This window comes from Dermacentor albipictus, chromosome 1 (assembly GCF_038994185.2).
Source record: "Dermacentor albipictus isolate Rhodes 1998 colony chromosome 1, USDA_Dalb.pri_finalv2, whole genome shotgun sequence".
Taxonomy (NCBI): domain Eukaryota; kingdom Metazoa; phylum Arthropoda; class Arachnida; order Ixodida; family Ixodidae; genus Dermacentor; species Dermacentor albipictus.
Genome location: NC_091821.1, coordinates 469,051,336 through 469,070,284, shown reverse-complemented (window position 1 = coordinate 469,070,284; position 18,949 = coordinate 469,051,336). Strand labels below are relative to the sequence as shown.

At 43.7% G+C, this 18,949-nt stretch overlaps 1 protein-coding gene across 2 annotated transcripts in view; it reads left to right on the top strand.

The window, feature by feature from the left end:
- LOC135896913 (uncharacterized) overlaps positions 1-18,949 on the top strand; it is a 257,402-nt gene that overhangs the window by 126,202 nt on the left and 112,251 nt on the right. Inside the window, exon 8 of one of the 2 annotated variants that reach the window (XM_070532462.1) lies at positions 3,397-3,424. The exons of the other annotated variant lie outside the window; for it this stretch is intronic. The gene's annotated coding sequence lies outside the window, so the exon portion shown is untranslated. Of the gene's footprint in view, positions 1-3,396; positions 3,425-18,949 lie in introns of those variants that run through there. 2 annotated transcript variants of the gene reach the window in all.

The following is an 18,949-nucleotide window of genomic DNA, read 5'->3' as shown; positions in this document are numbered from 1 at the left end:
AGCACCAATATCGCCATTACACACGTAGTCACCATTCGCGATGGGACAACATACACACCTGGAAATTTCTCCTTTGGTAATTTGTCCTTAACATGACGCGACTGCCATAGTTTCTGCTATGGAATGTGTGCTACTTGAATGTCGTAAGAATGAACAACACGGCTTAGAGCTTCACTTGTGGACGGGATATATGGTATTTCGAAGCGCTTCGGACCACAGGCAGCATAGGGTAACTGTCAATGTGCCATTTGTCGTTCAACAGCATTCAAGAACATGCCTAACCACAGGCTGATAGTTCCCATCGTATCACGCTTACGTCGGCTGCGCAGTCTTCCTGTCTTGTGAAGATTTTTCTCCCCACGTCGTGGAAGCATGAAAACCACTGCCCTTTTATGAGAAGCAGGTTGCATAGAGCCAAAATGCAAGTAGTGTTCTGTGTGAGTTGGCTTTCTGAAAACTGCGAACGACAAAGTAGACCCCTATCTTTCAGTCAGAATATCAAGGAACGGGAGCTTGCCGTCAACTACCTCTTCCTCTGTGAACTGGATCGCTGCTTCCATATTGATCAGGTGCGAAGTGAACGACTGAACTGCTTCTTTGTGAGTGATGCAAAAAACAGTCGTCCACGTAGCGAAAAAACGTCTTCGCAGCAGGGCTAAACGAACAGAGCAAGTGTAAAATTAGCGGCTGTTACCAATGTAGAAGCTTCCATAGCCGTCCCGCGGACTTGCTTGTAGAAACTCTTTTGGAATGTAAAGTACGTCTTTGACAAACAGAACTACAAAAGCCGGGCCAGGTCGAGTGCATCCACAGCCGATCTTTCGGGTAGAGTTGCATCCCACTCTACAGCGGTCTTGCATACATCCACTGCCAGTTCCATTGGCACACTAGTGAAAAGTGATTCCACGTCAAAAGAGACCAAGGCGTCTTATTTATCCAGTATGACGTCACGGAATTTGTCCATCAAGTCATGGAGTTGCAGATGTGAGTGGCACATTGTCCGACAAGGGGCACATTGTCCATCAGGTCTACAGAGTGTTTGATATTCCACATATATTTCATTTCATTTAATTTATTAATACTGTCAGCCTCATTGAGGGGCTATAACAGGAGTGGAAAAAACGGAAATGAACAGCAAAATAAGTAGTACAGTACATATTGAAAACCATAGTTATACATTAGTTAAGAGGAAAAAACAAGATCATCTCGTGAAATGCACACATAAACAAAAACAAAAATGCATCACTCAGAAATAAGAACAGTAATCTTATACAGCAGCAATCTGATCTCTTCGCCCTATGCTAGTGCCATAGATGAAATTTTCTAAGTGGCGTAGGAATTCAGCTAATGATGTCGACCGAACAGCAGAATCTGGAAGAGAGTTCCAGTCTCTACAAGTTCGGGGAAAATAACTCAACTTGAAACAATTATTTTTTATAGTCGGTAATGGGATAAACTTACTATGACGATGCCTTGATGTTTCATTAGTTTTGATCTCAAAGTAATCTGATTTATTTATTTTGAGATAATTATTGATAATGAGGTAAATAGTTTTTAGTCTTTCATATCTGGTTCTGGTTTCTAGCATAGGTAGTTGGGCCTGTTGGCAGAGTTCTGTTGGAGAGTGGTTCCGGCAGTATTTATTAAAGATAAACCTTACAGCGAGTCGCTGAATCCTATCAAGCTTGTGGCAATTAGTTGCAGTGTGAGGATCCCATATTACTTTAGCATATTCGATTATCGGTCTGACTAGGGTTTTGCAAGCGAGGCATTTTACATCCGGAGTAGCACTGTGCATAGTGCGTCGCAGGTACCATAGTGTTTTAAAAGCTTTGGAAATGACAATTTCAATGTGGGTGTTCCGTCGTAGATCTGATGTAAATGTTATGCCTAGGTATTTATACTGATCGACTCTTTCAAGCATATAACCGTTGATTTGATAATTGTAGTCAAGAACATTGTTCTTTCTAGTTACTGACATGAACACAGACTTTGTAAAGTTTAACTCCATCTGCCAGTCCTTACACCATTTCACTATTCTTTGCAAGTTTAAATTTAATTTAATCTGATCATCAACTGTATTTACGGTATTGTACATCACACAGTCGTCTGCAAAAAGTCTTAATGGAACATCAATGTTACTTTGTAAATCATTAATAAAGATCAAAAATAGGAGTGGGCCTAAGACGCTACCTTGCGGTACACCAGAAGCAACGGGAAGTATGCTGGACTGACAACCTTTAACAGTTACATACTGTTCACGGGAGGATATATACGCAGAAAACCATTGCGTGAGTGTTCGATTTGGAAAGACCGCATTAATCTTATATAACAATTTTTGGTGCGAAACTTTATCAAATGCTTTTGCAAAATCAAGGTAGATAATGTCTGTTTGACCACGTGAATTTATTGTTTCTGTGAGGTCATTAACTATTTCTATCAGTTGGGTAATCGTGGACAGTCCCTTTCGAAAGCCATGCTGACGATAATACAGGATATCATGCTGGTCGAGATAGCCGAGTAGGTGTTTGGATATGATGTGTTCAAGTAACTTCGAAACTGTACTAGTGAGCGAGATCGGGCGATAATTACTAACAGAATTATTTCCGCTTTTATGAACCGGTATAACTTTTGCTCGCTTCCAATCAGTTGGAAAGCATCCGCTACTCAAAAAAGACTGAAAAATTTTGGACAAGTATTTAGATAACCATTCAGCGTATCTATATAAAAACTCATTAGGGATACGATCTGAACCTTGGCTTTTCTTAATGTCAATATGTAATAGCAGATTTAGAACACCTTGCTCGTCAATCTGTAAATCAGCAATAGGAGGTCTTTCAGTGTCATCATTAAAAGGAGGCAGTATACCATTATCACGTATGTAAACAGTTGAAAAATATAGATTAAAATCTTCAGCACGCTTATGGGCGTTCTCCTCGGTCTGAGCAGGGTGCAGAACTTTAGACGCATTTATATAGCGCCAGAATTTGCCAGGTGACTCGCGAAGAAATTTTGTGAGCGTCACATTATAGAATCTGTCTTTTGATTCCTTAAGAAGTCTCTTTAATTCCTGACTCATGCGGCGAATAAATAGTTTATTTTGGGGGTTTGGGTTGGGTGAGGAAGCCTTACGTTTGCGTTTAAGTCTTCGTTTGAGATGAAGTATGACATCAGGTGATGCCTTTAATGACAACAAAACCGTCCTGTGATCTGACAAGCCCTCCAGTGTTTCACATTCGCAGACAGAACTTTGTATTCGTTCGGAAACAAAAATTTAATGAAGTATGGATGATGTTGTAGGACATACCCTTGTGTAACCAGACACAACTTGAACTAAATTATGACAAAAAGCCAGTTCAAGTAACTGCTCACAACTAGGCACTTCTCATGTTCCAGGCAATTGCGAACACCAGTCAATGCCGGGTAGGTTGAAATCAAGTAACAATTTCCTGCTATCCTGAGGCAGGTAAGTGTCCATAAATGTTCGTAGATTTACGAGGACGTCCAACGGAGCATTTGGAGCCCTGTAAACACCCCCAATGAAGACTGTTTGTGTATCTAATTTTATCTTGACCCATAGTGCTTCTACGCCATTCACATCTGGAAGTACAGAAAATGCTATGTTGTCTTGGATAATTAACGCAACTCCCCCCCCCCCTCTGTCTTCTCGATCCCTTCTTACTATTTTATAGTTCGGAGGGGTGACTTCAGTGTCGAGTACATCCTTGTGCAGCCAAGTTTCGGTGACTACTATTAGGTGAGGTTCATGTTCTATGATTAGGCTTTCTTATTCGACAAGTTTATTTAATATGCTTCTGGCGTTCACATTTATAAATTTGAATGGTTTTGACCCTATCCTCCTGCGTCAATTGCCACTCCCAGAAGGGGTATGGCATTTGTACATTTGTTTCGCAGTTTCATCCCAGGCGTAAGGGATTTTGTTCACCTTCATCTTACCGAATACCATCTTTACCTTGGCCCCGTTTTTCCTTTCGTCAACAGTGGTATTCCAGAGTTTTTTCCGAATATCATGCACTCTTTTAGAATAGTCCTCTGAAATGCTTATTTTCCCTCCTTTAAGCTTGTAGCAATTATTCATAATCTTGAATATGTTCGCAACAATTGCAAACTGGACTGTGGCCCACACTCAGACTAAGTGTTTCACTATTTCGTCCTGCGCAAGGAGGTCCTGCAACACTTGCTTTCTCTGAAAGGCTAAGAGCACATCGTACGAATTGTTGCCAATAGCTTAAAACGTGAAATAATGTACCATCTTATAGTGCTTTTGTAGTAACAGTGAAAGCAATGTCCTTGTCGTCATGGTGTGCAAGAACTCACAGCTCTGTCACTATCCATGTTTGCCATTTTGTGATGCCAGTGGTGATGACACTAGCTAGGCTAAGGACACTACACAAAAAGATCTCTTTTTGGCTAGTGGTCCTGTACACGAGGCCAAGGAGCTCCGAATTCTCGGACTCTTTATCCACAATCAAATAGTCGACACAACACTGGAAAAGCTCCGCAAGGTTGGGGACCAAGTAGGCCGAATGGTCCGGCGTGTGTCCAAGAAGAGAAGGGGATTACGAAGCAGGGACGCTGTGCGGCTAGCTGATGCTTTCGTAACAAGCCGAATTCTATATTCGGTCCCGTATCTCTATCTGCGGAACATGATGAAGCCAAACTCGAAGTCATCCTCCGCAAAGTGATGAAGAGGGCCCTTGACCTCCCTGTCACAACTTCGAACGCTAGACTTCTTGCTTTGGGAGTAGTGAACACCTTTCAGGAGCTCACGGAAGCCCACCTTACCAGCCAGTACACACGTCTAGCTCAGATAAACTCGGGACGGCATTTGTTGGACCGGCTCCACTTGAAACACACCTTTCACATTCAGGAGCGGATGCGAGTGCCCGAACTCTGGAGACGCGCCATCAGAGTTCGACCCCTCCCCACAAAAATGGATAGGGAAGACCACAGTGGTCGTCGCCAGGCGAGGGCGGACGCCTTGCAACGCCACTACGGCAACAAACGCGGAGTCTTTTACGTGGATGTGGCCGGTCGATGCCGCGGGGGGTGGTATACGGCAGCGGTCATTCACGAGGAAAAGCAAGTAGATGGGCTCACTTTCAAAGCCTCGGGCTCAACACATGCAGAAGAAGTAGCTATTGCCCTGGCTGCCTCTGACCCCCGGTCTCAATACATCATAACCGACTCGCGCGGGGCTTGTCGAAATTATGAAGCTGGTTGGATCACCCCACTAGCGGAACGAATATTGGAGAACTACAGCAACAGGGGAATTGATCCTACCCCCCATTGTCTGGTCTGGACTCCGAGCCACCAGGGCCTAGCAGGGTATGAAGCCGCGAACACGGTGGCCCGAGCACTCATATACCAGGCGTCCCAGTTAGACCGTGAGTACCTGGAATCCGAAGGCATTTATCTTGTAACATTCAAAGATATCACGACCTTTTACAAAGATAGGCCTCGCCAATACCCAACTCCCTCAAAAGGGCTTGGCAAGGCTAATGAACGGATCTTGGTTCGACTATTCACTAACACTTTATTGTGCCCGGCAATCTTGACACATTTCGATTGTTCCTTCACTGGCAAGTGCCAATACTGTGGGGAGGTGGCTGACACCTACCACATGGTTTTGGCTTGTCAGCTAAACCCAGCTCTTCCCCTCAACCCTAACCCAACCCGAGAGGAGTGGCAGGCGACGCTGCTCGGCTGCTCGGTAGCTCGGACCTTCAGGCCCAAAAGGCCTTGGTCCAGAGGGCTAAGCTGGCGGCTCGTACCAATGGGGTCCCGGAATAGAGACTCCACCCATTGCGGAGCCCCATAAGGGCTCTACCTCTCTTCCTGTTTTGAATAAAAGCTTTCAAGCAAGCAAGCAAGGTGGCATGACTGCGTTCCTCATTGGCTGTGTGTAGCAGCTGACAGACGGAGAAAATGCAAGCATGGGCATCGGGGTCAGGGTCGGCGGGTCGTTTGTCAACTACATAGCATTATAAACCGTCTGCGTATTGATGTAATCGGCCCCACTTGTACACAACTGCACAGGAATATTCTTTCATCCACAGAGCCCAGCGACCAAGCCAGCTGGTAGGATCCTTGAGTGAGGAAAGCCAGCAAGTTGCATGGTGGTCTGTGATTACAGAGAAGTGCGTGCCGTACAAGCACGAGCGGAATTTAGAAACCACCCAGTTGAGAACCAGGAATTCATGATCTGTAATCGTATAGTTGAACTCCGCTGCTGTGAAAAGGTGGCTAGCATAGCCGATAGCACGATCTTGACTTTGTTGGCGCTGGGCTACGACAGCTCCGATATCGTGACCACTGTCAAAGGTACGCACCTCTGTAGGTGAAGGCGGGTCAAAGTGAGCCAGTATAGGTGGCGTGGTGAGAATCTTGGCGAGGTGGGCAAATGCGGCAGTTTGATTGAGGCCCCACGTAAACGGCACGTCCTTATTCAGAAGATCAGTAAGTAATCGCGCCATAGCAGCGAAGCCTTTAAAGAAGCGTCAGAAATAGGAGCAGAGTCCTACAAAACTTCGGACTTTGACAGAGTGAGGTACAGGAAAAGACGCGACCGCACGAATTTTCTCCTTGTATGGTTGAATACTGGAACCGTCGACAAGGTGGCCCAGCACTGGAATCTGCAGATGACCGAAGTGACCCTTCGATGAATTTACTCAGAGCGCAGGCTCGTGGAGGACTTGAAGAACAGCGGATAAGCGCTTAAGCTGTGTCTCAAATGTCGGCGAAAGTACGAGAACATCCTCTAGGTAGCAGAGGCATCTTGACCATTTGAAGCCTTGAAGCAAAGAGTCTATGAACATTCGAACGTTGCTGGGGCGTTGCATAGACCGAACGGCATAACTTTGAATTGATAGGGACCATCAGGAGTGACAATCGCGGTCTTCTCTTGGTCTTTTTCATCCACAGAAATTTGCCAATAACCAGACCGAAGGTCTGTTAATGAAAAGTAGTTGGCACCGTGGAGACCATCAAGGACGTCGTCAATGCGACGCTGGGGGTAGACGTCTTTCTCGGTAAGGCAGTTTAGATGACGATAATCTGCACAGACAGGCCATGTGCCATTTTTGTTTTTAACAAGCACCACGGGCTTAGGCCCAAGGGCTCGACGAAGGTTGAACAATGCCTTTGGCAAGCATCTGGTTCACTTCATCTTTGATAACCTTACGCTCAGAAACAGACACTCGATATGGCCGGCGATGAATAGGACTGGCATCACCAGTATTTATGTGATGTTTCACAATTGAAGTCTAGCCCAATTGGCGATTCTGAGGTCGAAGATGTCGTGGTAGGAAACCAAAAGGTGACACAGAGCTACTGCTTGTTCAGGCAATAGGTCCGCAGCAATCATGGGGCGTTGCGTCAGGGCATATAGCATACTGTGGACATGGTGAAGAATCTGAGCAGACGTCTACTGAAAACGTCGTGACGCGGTCTTCTCCTACAAAACGCAGTGTTACAACCGATATGCCTTGGGGTTGAACTTCGCTTGACGACGGGGAGGTATGTCTAGTTATCGGCGACGGTGACGACTGAGTGGGGCACAATGATATTACGCACCAAAATGACATCAAGAACAGGCGTAGCGAGATAGTCACCATCGGGCACAGGAAAAGATGATAGCAAATCGACGAAATTCAAGGCTTTAGGCGGATAAAGGCCGTCCTACTAAAATTGTTTGGCAAAGCGGCACGAATATATGCTAGTAGACGAAGTGCAAGGCAAGGAGTACCGGCAGAACAGTCGATCAAAGCTGAATGCGCCGTAAGAAAGTCGAGTCCGAGTATTAAGGTCATGGGGACAATTGGTCAGCACTGTAAGAAGAACAGGAACGTGGCGGTAGCAATACTTATACGGGAAGTACACATGCCAGTGACGTCAACAGTGCTACCATCGGCCACGCGTACGGCTCGTGTAGTAGCAAGTGTGAGAAACTTCCTCAGTAGATGAAGGAGGTTACAGCTCATTATGGACACCTTGGCTCCAGAATCTATTAACCCCGTCAAAGGGACACAGTCAACGTGAACATCAAGTATGTCCTGGTTCGTTGGGAGCATCAATGGAAGATTTCGACTTGACGAAGATAATGCAGCACTACCCGCCGGAGCGTTCCAGTTTCCCGTCCGGGAGGGCCCGTAATTGGTCGGCGACGGATAGCGCCGTGGTTTGGGCGACGCGGACCGATGGCACTGAGGAGACGGCGAGCAAGCAGGACGACTGTCATCCATGAATACATCAGAGGAAGGAAGCATACCGTGAGGCGAGTCACGGCGCAGGCCGGCATATGGGCGAGGAGACGGAGAAAAGGAGCTCGAATATGGTGACGTCCAAGAGGTGCGGCAGTGGCGAGCGACGGGGTCAATGCGGAGGCAACGGAAGCAAATGGGCCTGTCATCCGGAGTTCTCCACTTGGCAGTGTTGCGGTATCTGGGAGGCGGAAACAGATCGCTGTGAGGCGTAGCTGTCAGCACCGGTCGGGCGTTAGGTCGGGAGGCAGAGCCGGCAGCAGGAAAAGCGAGGTTTGCAAATTCTTGCTGCACAACTGCCTGAATGAGAGAGATTGCTGGGGCTGGTTGGTCAATGGAGGGGTCCAGTGGGTGTGGATGCAACGGCGCAGGACTTGCAGCCTCGACCTCCAGGCGAACAATACGTGTGACGTGCTCAGTTAAGGGTGCTAAAGCGGTAAAGTCGACGCAAGACGACGTCGCAGCCGTGTTAGAGAGCCGAGAGAAGTGTGGAATGACGTGGCGGCTGTTGGCGAGCCCGAAGCGGCGGCATTTTTTGACAATGACGTCCATGGTGGACCCATTGTTGAAGACCAACAAGTTAACCGCGTCGTCCGCGATGCCTTTGAGTACGTGGCCGACTTTGTCAATCTTGGGCATTTTCTCGTCGACTTTCCTCCAACGAGCGAGTACGTCTTGTATGTACGACACATACGATTCAGTAGAACACTGAACTCGGTTAGCAAGCTCTTTTCTAGCAGCCAGCTGCCGACCGGTGGGATTTCCAAAGAGGTCGCTGAGCTTCTTTTTCAAAGCATCCCAGCTAGAGATATCGTCCTCGTGTGTCCGGAACTAGACGTGAGGAGTTCCGCACAAGTAGAAGAAGACATTCGCCAGCATAATGGTAGCCTCTCAGCGGTTGTCATGGCTAACACGCTCATACAGGCTGAGCCAGTCCTCATTGTAGACATTATATTGGCGGGAGAAAATGCCAGGATCGCGGGGATTGGTAACCGTAACGTATGTTCTTGTCGGAGTCGCAGGAGTAGAAGCAGACAAGTTGTCACAGGGAGCCAAGGCGGAAAGCAGCACAGTGCAGCCGCTGCGGAGCACCGTAGTGAGGACTGAGAACGACACCCTTCACGAAAATGTTACGCGAACGAAGGATTAGGAACTGGAGACTATTTACAAAGTCTATTTTACAGAGGATAACTGCAGCACTTGCCAGTTCAGCCAACAGATCAAGTGCCAGCGAGCGTTCGTCGCCTTCGTCGGGGCGCCCGCGTGCATCATCCACAAGAAACGCAATATGCATGTATCAATATGGGCACCGGTCGGGACTTTCAGTCGCGAGCGAATTTACCAAAACGTCAAATTACTTGAAGTCAAAATAACAGAAATCTGTTGTATATAACAACGAATAAAATTAACGCAAACGAAAAGGCAACTCACACAGGAAGGAAAGACAAAGACAAGCGCTACTATGTCTTTTCCTTCCGTGTGAGTTGTCTCTTTGTTTGCGCTAATTTTCCTCATCAGAAATACAAAACCAACTAGCCCAACATTTCATTCTTGTACAGTATCTTTTTGTCTGCAATAGTATATTTACAGCTTTGTTGCAGCATAACTCATATCTGACATGCATTTGTTGCAAGGAACTGTACGAAATGTCTAGGAATGCTGTTTACAGTACAGAAATGTTAGGAGCCTAATGAATTGCAATCTAATGAATGGCAGAGTGATAATGGTTCACAAAAAGGCATACGTAACAGGTACAATACGATGAAATATGGATTACACTGGATATTGCACTGCCTAACTGTCAGCCAAAGCTACACAAGCCACGTTTACATGAATGTGACAGAAGCGTATCATATGAACTTTTAAGCATATTGCATCTCGTGCAAATGTAGTAATTCTGTCAGAAGGCGCATCACATCAAGTGTGCCAAGCAGGTCTAGTTTGAGATGAACGATGCAAATTTCAGTGGCCCATGTAAAGAGAAACAGCATCACATCAGGAACTATTGGGACGCATTTGCTATGGGATAACAACCGGCCAACCAACTCAGTGGCCTCTGGCACACTATGGTACCACAAAACAATAGTGGCTGCTTACAGAGCAAGCCGTACGCGAGTTCATTTTACTCATGAGTACATTACGGGCGTTGGAACAGTATATTCTTTGTCAATAATTAATTAGATTAATATAGGTGAGTTTAATTGTTGCATTAACTTAGTGAAGTGAACTTTGAGAAGATAAAACCGTGATGGCCGCGCTCACCCCCACTCGACATGGGAACAGTTGCGGGCACGTTGGGAAATTTTGATATTCTGATGCAATACGGTACCTTCGCGAAAAATAAATGTCGTATGAAATTATCTGTGTCGACAAGTGAAGGAGAACCTGACGGAATGTAAGTGACATCCTGCATATACCTTTGGTGCATTTCGCAAGAAGATAGCAAAACATGCTTATCGTAAATAAGAGTCCCAACATTCATATGAAGACACCAGATGGCATCAGCTGGCTGTACAGGTAAATGCACATTCATGTAAATCGTGGTGCATCGGTATATGTGATATGGTAAATCAAGACAATATGCTTCCACCGCTTCCATATAAATGCAGTGACAGCAACCACTTTAGAGCTGCTTAAGAAAACCAGGCAGGTACTTTCTATATGCAGCAGATACTATTTCCTTTATAGCAAACATAAACTTCTTGTATTCACATTTCTTTTGCTTTCAGAAACCATTAAAACTGAAAATTACTTTGTGATTACACGGTACCTAAACATGAAAAGAAATGCTGCCACCAGTACACTGCCACAATGAATGTGGCTGCAGTATGTTGTTATTTATTGAAATGGCAATATGGTTCTAACCAATTGCTGCTGAAGTCACATTAGACAAATTCCATAGACAAAGTGCACAACTTATACATGACACATCACGTAAACGTATTAATGGCATACACACCTACCATAAGTTTAATAACCTTTCTGAACATCTTCGGTCTATATGCAATTATGAGGAAATTGGGGATATGCAGAATGTCCCAGCTTTCATGTGCTAAGGTTTCAAGAAGATGGATCAAAGTGTGTGCAACAATGCAAGTACATGTTGTGGACAGACTAGTTGAGCAGCCAGCCCAAATATTTACCTGAAGACACTGAATTACTTATTTATAATAAATTATCTAACTCGTGAATTACTGTCCTGAATCAGATAGGCAAAATACCGAAAGTATGATTTTCGAAACTCTTAGGTTGACTAGAACCATATGACCGACTTCTTGCTCACGGTACCATTGAGCGAAGATAGGCTTGCAAATAGCAAGGATGTAGCAAAGAAGAAATGGAAGATATGATAGTAGCAACAGCTTGTGCGCTCCTGCTTTAATCCCACATCTAGGGCAACAACTTCCATAATGTGTGGGTCAAATGAGATGCATGTGGAAGTGTACTTGCATAATGTCACATATCCCCTCTTATGAAGGTGTCAGGAAGTTGTAGACAATTAAAAGAAATTGGTTGGGACGTGTAACTCAAGTATGTTCTTTTATTGCTTATTTCTTCTGGCTAGAAAAGAAATCCCGGGGAACACGAATACCATGTGGCTGCACAACCACCTGCACCAACAAAGTAGCACCTCCAGACAAGCCTACAGGGAGGTTATTGAGCAAGTGGTATAACAACACCAAAAGATGACTGCGCACACGCTTTCCATGGCATGCCAGCAAAGAGGCCATGCAGTTTCATGCAGTGTGCGACAAAGTGGTAGCTCTCACATAAATTTCTGTGTCTTATTTTTGTGAGCCCTTCTATGTGAGCGTGTTTAAGGACAATGCTTCTTGGCGGGGATAGCTGTGCAGTCACTTTTCAAGTGTAGCAGGTCCTTGCTAAGCAGACAAAATAAGCAAGCAAATAGTTCGATGGTACCTCTAATTTCCAACAACTTAATTGACACTTTCATAATTGGGTTAACTCTGAATCTACATTTACCTACTTTAATATAATAATTTTTAAACCATGCAGGCACAATGCACATGTTACAATTAACATGTGCATTGGAATGAAGTTAAGTGCAATAAAACGAACTGCGATTTACAGAACTTCCGTTATTGTCATAGTATGCATTATGCCATCTCATGAAACATTTGTTTTTGCACCACACAAGTCTACTTCAGTGTCACAAAATGCATATGCTGTACAGTACAGCTCACTGTTGCACGAGTACACAAGTGACCTGTTCCGACATGATGAAGGTGCTGACCAAGTGTCGCCGCTCTTAAAAAGCAACATTTGCAGTCTCACATGTGTGTGTCTTACGCGCAAGCACCTAGGCAGGGTAGACACTGGCTATGTAGAGCCCTGTAGCCGCTACCAGTTGTTGACCATGTAACTGAAGCGATCTGCTAATGCACTTCGTACAGCAGTGAATGGGACCGTACATCACGCATAAGCTATGCGAAAATGCAAACAGCCATTCATACAAGTGAACGCTGTGAGATGGCAACAGCAATTCCACATATATGAAGGCAATACTCGTTGAGGGAAGAAGAATTAAGGAGAGGTGTCTGTATAGAAGTAGGATGCGAAATACAGAGGTAATGTTGAATATTACCTATTAAAATTGGTAATTGCACATGCGCTCTCACACATGCTATGCAACATGATACATGTAGCTATTCAGCAAGACAGAAGTAGAAGCCACGGTCAGCAAAGGCCAGGAGGGTCTGCAAAGAAAGCTTTGCTGTGTAATACTGGCGCCTGCTTAACTCGGCTGTGAACACTGTGCATTTGGTTTTAATCACATAATATGAGCCATATTTCTTTTTTAAGCTCAGTACATAATAATAGCGGCATACGGTATACATGTAATGGCACATTATACATTGTGATTGAACTGAAAGACAGCACCAAACTCATCTATGGCGAGGTGAAATGGCGGAAAGAATAATAAATCGCAGCCCACAGCAGAGGTTTAGCAGATCTTGTTTTATCCTGATGCTGACCTTTGGCTCTTTTTCATCGCAACCTACAGTGCTCATGCCACTTGCATGGTAGGCATGCGCTGTCAAACGCTAGATGACACTGAGTGTCTGGACAAAGTCAAGGAACAAAAATTATACCAACAGTCTTAAAAGATTAAAATACAGCAACAAACTTAAATATTGTCACCTTTCTTATGTGGACCTTGGCTGTTTTGGTATTACTGTCTTCCTGGTACGTGCTTGAAACTTTGCGCCTTTTCACTTTTTCTCGTAACTCGTCCACTTCTTTAATGTCCGCAGGCAATTTCTTGCGTGTGTTTTTTGCCTTGTACTTCAATGCTGTCTGCCATGACATCTGGAACAATTGCAGTAAGCAACTTGTCAATGCATATCATTATCATCACCGAAAAGCATTCCTGTTATTTGTGATATTCAGTAATAGTGCACGTGATCCAAAGCCAACAAACTTGACACATCGATGGACAGCAATTGCTCCCAAGTGTTGATGCTTGAGTGGGTTGCTAACGGTTCATTTTTATAGCGTTAAGAAAAGAACGAACATACAGATAGTATGAGTGCTACCCATCTTACATCTTCGGTGTTTGTACTGCCAATACCACTGATTTGATTGCTCGCCAGCTTAAATTACTCCTGCTTGGGCATCCTTATGTCAATAATCTTCAATTCATTTATTCATTCAAATCTGGTAGCATTGTTCTAATAGTCGAATTGACATATACAATGGTAGGTCGAGAAGAATGGCCTTTGCACATCAAATCAAATATACGCTGCTCTTTTTTTAAAGAAAGTGAAATATAAAGTTGTGGAGTTTGTCTGATAAAGATAGTGAGGCTTATTTACATTATTCCATACATGCATGTAATGCTGTTTGCAACCGGAAGTACGATTAACCTAGGAGCCTATAAACAAAAAACGAATGCTTTCAGTTATCTGGAGCAACCATGGTAATGAAACAAGAGAACAACACATCACCGGATGCATGTGAAGTGTTGTCTTCACTGAAAATTTGATACAGCAATATTGCACACTTATTTAAAGTAATGCAAAAATGATAAGATCAGGTAACAAGTAAATTTATTTGTTTGAGTCAAAACAAATTCATATGTAGCCTGTACATCATGGAATAACTGGAATTTATTAACAACTTATCTGCTCTCAGCCATGTGCTTAGGAACTGGTGCCTTTGCCCAAGGACCGCAGTTCTCTCGCGGCAATATTATGCGGAACAGTCCTTACTTGCACCAACCTCTCTCACTTAAGACTAACTGTAATCGCCTGTGTCTCGAAGGAACAAATATTGAATACCTTCAAATACTGGATACTAGAACTGAATGCAAATTTAATACAGATAACTATTATTTGTATTAAGAAACTTGAGCCTTTGTGCACCTTGAATTATTAGTACTTGACTCCTGATGCCCACAAGAAAAAAAAAATTATCTCTAGCACTACTGAAGAGGTTTTGAGAATCTTGAAAATTGTAGTTTAAATACCCAATAAACCATAAACCTCCATTTTCTATAAAGTCTACAACACTGTTTAGTTTACGCAAGGCAACTAGTGCTGCCTTATATAGTAGACTGCACTCTTTCAGTTTTTCTGAATGCCATCGACTTTTTATGCACAAAGTGTGTACTAAAACACCATTTCATCTTCCTAGCAATAAGGCTTTATGGTAGCTTCATCATTTATATCCTTCTTAAGCACATCTGTTCATTTAAAGTTATTTACGAACAAATATCATAGACAAAGAAAGAATGAATACGAACATGTCTATCACCAAAGCCATCTTTTAGCTGAGGATAGCGCTGAGCAAGCTCCCTCGCAGCTGTGTGATACAGACGGCCAGGGTACCTAAAAATCGGTAATATAATTTTTGGGGGGTTTCACATGCCGAAATGACGATATGATTACAAGGCACACCGTACTGGAGGACTCGAAATTAATTTTGACCAACCGGTGATCTCTACCGCTTGGCTTCTTCAGAGCAGAATGTATTCCATGTTTACTGATAAATTAGCTAGACCCTAGCTAACAGTGTCAAAATCTACGATGTCACGGCAAGCTGGTGTGCGAACTTCAAGGCGACGTCGCCACCTATTTTTTTGTTTGTGCACATTTTCTGCTGCAGAAACCCTTCTAGAAGTAAAAGTGGCATTTTCGGTATTGTAGTATGAAATTTTGTTAATAAATACAGATGAAACCTTTTTTTCTCTTTAGTGTCTCTCTCTGAATGAATAATGCAGTGCTTGCCAGCATTAGGCATTCATCACGGTGCTGTGATGCGTCATATGAACAAGCACAACAAAACTGTTGCAACAGCTACACTAATTAACCACGTGTTCAATACTATAAGTATTTAAAATGTTTGTAGTAGCTTGCTTATGAGCAACCAAAGGAAGGGACCATCCAGTGGTAGGGACTGAAACAGGCGACATCGCATCATCGTGCACATAGGATTCTAACAAACGTTTGTATATCATTACAAGCATTACACTTTCCAAACAGTTAATTTCGCTGCGGAAGCTTGAAATTCGCTACAGACAAGAGAGCATTGCTGCTTTACATAGGCGTAGGCTGTTAAGTTGTCAATTTCAGGAAAGGATTTCTTGGAATCTATGTCTTGTCCTCGTGCATGTAAAAACCGCTTCTTTTACCACAACCAGACCCAGCTGCTCCCTTGTATTTTTGAAATGTTGCGCCATGCGCACTGTTACGGGTAGTTTCAGCAGCCAAAATCGTTCGCCGTTTACTGCCTCCATGGTGCTGCCGCCGCGTAGCTCAGTAACAGCGAAATGAGATGATATAGTCAGCTTGTTACGTAGTATGCAGACCTCAACAAATGTTTCGGCACAGCGGCATGAGCATTTGCAGTTTTTAGTTTTTAGAGTCATTACATCGCCAGATGACAATAGGTTCCTACTGCTTTGCACCACCTTTAAAATCGAAACCATAACTACTTTCATGGAAAAGCATGAAAAGTTTTGGTATCAGTATATAACATACTACTGATGTTCTGCATCTTAAAATATAAAAAAGAATCACTGCAACTCAGCCTAATTGGAATTGATTCTACAAAATTTGCGCTAAAAACAGGAACAGAGAAAGAAGACACGAGGACGAGCGGTTTTTTTCTGTCTTCTTTCTGTGTCCTCGTTTCTTAGCACACAGTTTCAATAGAAAAAAAGAAACTTGAAATATAAGTCGGATTTCATGGTAGTCTCAAACTGAGCTCTTACCTCTGCTCGCCTCTTGCAGGTCATACTGGGTGTGGTAGTAAATTAAAAGCCACTTTAAATGCCAGCCATGTATAGCATATGCTAACTACTATTTGGGCCCAATTTCTACAGTGCAACTATGATATGGGTTGAATGTTCTGTACAAAGTGGCACCTCCAAAGCCAAAATACCTGATTACTGGGTAAGGGGCTATTCTTGCAAGTATACAACTTGTTTTGAAAAGTGCAGTCTGCTAAACATAAAGCAATGCTTTGTCTTCTGGTCAATGTCAATTAGGGCATCGGAAAGCTACAACAGATATCAAAAATAAATGTGCTAATAATGACAGCGACCGCCTAACTATAAATGGGATCTGCGAACAATCTTCAGATGGGAGACTACACCTGGAACATCCTTAAAAAGCACCCGCACAAACATTTTGTCTCCCTTTTATTCCTTATTCGACAACCGCGGACTCTATAATCACTGCATGAGGCTTCAACTCCACGAATATGCAACCAATCACTAAATATGGCATCACTTGATGTCAAACGCTCAGAAAGCACATCACATTTCTTGTCGTAGGGTTTGCTTGCAAAGGCTTTTCCGTATGTCACAAAAAATGGGGGTTTCGTGTGGAGGTGGAGAGCAGATAGTGTCACTGATGCTTAGGTTGGCGTAGTAGATAAAGCAAGGTCGTGATTATCTTGCCAAAAGTATAACAGAGGAGCAACGTTTAAAGAGGTCAAAGGGCCTTATTCAACAGTGATAAACCAAGCTAATTATCTCATGTTGAATGTAGAGAAGAACAAAATAGAAGAGGAGAGGATGGTTTATGCAGCATGCATCCAGCTTTCAGCGACATGGGCATTCTTAAAGTAGGCTGAACCAGGACTACTGGTTGGCTGCTACAGCACTATTGGGCGAAGTTGACTGGCATGTGCACCAGTGCTCTGTGATACCGTGTGACCACTACGTCTGATTTTAGTGGCATAAAGAGCTACCCCTGCAAACGTACCCTACACCAAGGAGCCACGCTACATGTGGTGTGCGTTTTGAACTATCTACACTTAAACAGGGTATATATTCAAAAAAAGTAATGCAAACTCTGTCAGTACTGAAGTGTTTAACACACATCTGCTCCTCCTGAAATAAGCTGCCACACCTTTTAAAAGCAGCACAGTCAATAACTCCACAATGCTTTCATACACAATTTTCTTCAGGCGACGTATTCTGCGACAATCCACTTCAATGATACTATCATCTTGGCAATCAGGTGCAGACTGATTGGTTGGTTGAGCACTACATCATTCGATTTTGCTCAATCAGCTAATCAGCGTATGACTGATGGCCAAGGTGATAGTATCGCTGAAGTGGATTGTCCTAGAATTTGTTCCGGAGACTCCTTGCCATTTTTATCACTGTTACAAAACCAAGGAGCCGCGGGCTGTTGATACCACTCACATAGGCAAAATATGTAAAGCGAATTCTAGAACACCAGGGAAATCACTAAATAGGAGGCTTCCTTCTGTGTTATTTCCATTTTTGGCACACTATTGTGACAGTCTACATACATCAGGCAGTCATGTGACAATTTATTAAGTAGCTGTGCTGTTGTATCGAAATCAACATGACATAGTGATTGTTTGCACAGCATTTGTTGAAATTTCTGCATGCACTGTCTGACAAGTAGGACAGCGCTCACATGATTGGCTCTGTGAATGCCTGTATACTCGTTCAGATTTATTTCCTGAACCATGGTGTGAACACGTTTACCTGAAGAAAATCTAACTTCAACAATTCATATCTCTAAGAATCAGACTGCAAGGAAAGTACAAGTTGGCCAAACCAGGCGTGCAAATAAGTTAAACTCTAGATGAAGTAAAAGACTTACAATGTGTACTGGGAGTGTTCCGACCATGACCAATCGACTATTCTTCGTCGGAGATTCTCTGGGACCTCTGTCTGTCTGCAGCAGCAGAGAAGAGCATCAATATCCATGGGCGTCTTTCGAAAGGAAAACTGCAGACTTCCTTTTGCCCTGTTGCATTGTGAGCTGGAGATCACAGTGGTCACCTCATTGCATGAGATTACAACACTACTGAACGAGGAATTGCTAAGGTTAGCGTAACACAACAGAGAAACATCAAGTGCAATTATTACGTGACTGTGACACAGCATTACTCCATACACGTAATGCAACACCAATAATGTAGCACCCTCGTATCTGTGTACTCATGAGCGCAGCAGCAGCAGCCAAAATGGACAGTCCACTAGGTGGTAACTAACAGGAAATCCGCCCCTGATGATGGAACAAAGAGATGACACATGTATAAACCATTTAGACATTCAGCAAGAATATCAAGTAAGGACCTGTAACTGGATATTTCCCAACAACAACCGAGCTTGCGTTACGCTGGACTCCCTCTGGGAGCACATGAGATTGGGATTC